This window comes from Neomonachus schauinslandi, chromosome 7 (genome assembly GCF_002201575.2).
Source record: "Neomonachus schauinslandi chromosome 7, ASM220157v2, whole genome shotgun sequence".
Taxonomy (NCBI): Eukaryota; Metazoa; Chordata; class Mammalia; order Carnivora; family Phocidae; genus Neomonachus; species Neomonachus schauinslandi.
The window spans coordinates 14,709,678-14,712,217 of NC_058409.1; positions in this window are offsets into that span (position 1 = coordinate 14,709,678).

Below are 2,540 nucleotides of genomic sequence, written 5' to 3' on the forward strand. Positions count from 1 at the left end.
TTCTTTCTTTCTTTCTTTCTTTCTTTCTTTCTTTCTTTCTTTCTTTCCCTCCTTTCTTCCTTCCTTCCTACCTTCCTTCCTTCCTTCCCTCCTTCCTTCCTTCCTTCCTTTTCCTTCTCCTTCCCTTCCCTTTCCTTCATGTCAGGTAAGGCACAAACAATAGCATGATTAATCTGTCCCCATATCTTTCTTTAACTGTTCATGGTAAGTCTCTCTTAGTTACATGGGGTTTCTACTTATCACACATTATGTAAATTCAGTGTGGCTACAGAATGGCAAGAACTGCTATCAGTTTAGCTTAAGTGTATCTGTGTATTATGACTTAGACATCATTTTGCTTTAAATACATGGTATTTTTGTGGGGGCAAATGTGTGTGCATGTGTGTGTATGTAAAATAGTAAAGAAATTGAGATGTGTATTATATTAATAGGAGTCTGAATAGAAAAGAAAATATTAAGCATAAAGGTTTATCTAGAACTCAGAAATGCATTGCTTTTTCTATTTTGTCAGTTGATTTTTACTGTTTCTGTCATTTGTCCTAGAGAAAAATGGTTACTTGATAAAATCACCAAAATTGGATAAATATGGCAAGACAGACTACTGTCTTCCAGATTATATATTTTATATCTGATCTTTTTCTTAATTTGAATTTTGACTAATTTTCACAGCCTGTAAATATGCATTCTTTGTTCACTTATTAGCTTATCAATTTTCTTAGAAGAACCAATACCCAAAGTACCAGTAAAACAGTAAAACCTGAAGCCCAGACAATAGGATCTGACATAAAAGCTGAACTGCCTTGGTCACCTGGAGAAATGGGACACTAATCTCTGAGACAAGGTCTCTCTGTTTCCTGAAACAAATTCCCGAAAATTGGCATTTCAAAGACCTGCTCCTTTTCTCTTTCATTTCAGTAGCAGGCAGAAGCCATTTTAGAAAACATAAGTAGTCCTAGAATTTCTGATTTCCTTCCAATTTAGCTAATAGATAAAATTTCTTACTGCTGATTGCACTAAGCCTGAATCATTTCTCTCTAAGATTCTGGCAACACAGCTTTCTAAAAATTCTGGTAGAAATATGAAATCAGGGGCACCTGGGTGGCTCAGTCCATTGGGCATCTGCCTTTGGCTCAGGTCATGATCCCCGGATCCTGGGATCGAGGCCCACGTCGGGCCCCCTGCTCAGTGGGGAGTCTGCTTCTCCCTCTGCCCCTCCCCCCTGCTCTTGCTCTCTCTCTCTGACAAACAGATAAATAAAATCTTTTTTTTAGTGTTTTTATTATGTTATGTTAATCACCATACATTACATCTTAGTTTTTGATGCAGTGTTCCATGATTCATTGTTTGCGCATAACACCCAGTGCTCCATTCAGTACATGCCCTCTTTAATACCCATCACCAGGCTAACCCATCCCCCTACCCCCCTCCTCTCTAGAACCCTCAGTTTGTTTCTCAGATTCCATAGTGTCTCATGGTTCGTCTCCTGCTCCGATTCCCCCCCCTTCATTTTTCCCTTCCTGCTATCTTAAATCTTAAAAAAAAAAAAAAAAAAGGAAATATGTAATCAGAGCTCTCTTATTAGTAAGGGAAACAAGCACACTGAATTTAATGGGCACTGAATGAACCCAACTTGACAGTCGTGTGCAAATGTCAGAAGCTTGTTTGAAGGGACACTGTATACAGTAAAGAAATATTTTCTTAATCACCTGACTAAAAGGACAAGGAAAAGATTACTGGGACTGATTGAAAAGCTTCATTTGTGCTTGAATTTGGGGATTTATTTTACTTCAAAAATTGGCCTAGTTTTTAAATTGTTTGGAGGATTATGAAATAAAATATACCTATAATACAGCTACATTGGTGAATTACATTGGCAGCCTACCAAACTGAGAAATTTCAAGGAAGAGGTGATTATGACAGATTAAAATGAATAGAATTTCTTGCTCTCAGTAGCAAAGGAAACAGGGTTTCTAAAAGCAGAGTACTGGGTGCCTGGGTGGCTCAGTCATTAAGCGTCTGCCTTCGGCTCAGGTCATGATCCCAGGGTCCTGGGATCGAGTCCCACATCGGGCTCCCTGCTCAGCAGGAAGCCTGCTTCTCCCTCTCCCATTCCCCCTGCTTGTGTTCCTGCTCTCGCTATTTCTCTCTGTCAAATAAATAAATAAAATCTTAAAAAAAAAAGCAGAGTACTTATATTTCATAACTAAGATTTCATTTTCAATAGAAGATGAGTTTATTAGTGATAAAGAAATTATGAAACAAGGTCTCTGAGTGGGTCAAGTAAATCTGCATTTGATACAGTTTTAAAAATATCATCAGTCCCTCTAGAGGAAACATAGCACAAAAACTGGTTCATTGGAGAAAAGAATGTAATACAGTAAATGACAAATATTTCTTGTTTTGATACCAGGCAAAAACTTTTTTCCATTAAGTCATATTGGTGTATCTGCAGAAGCAATTCCTTGGATTTCTACAACCACCCAGAAAATAATATCACAAACACATGGATGACCACATTTTCAGGTTCTGAAAATTTATCT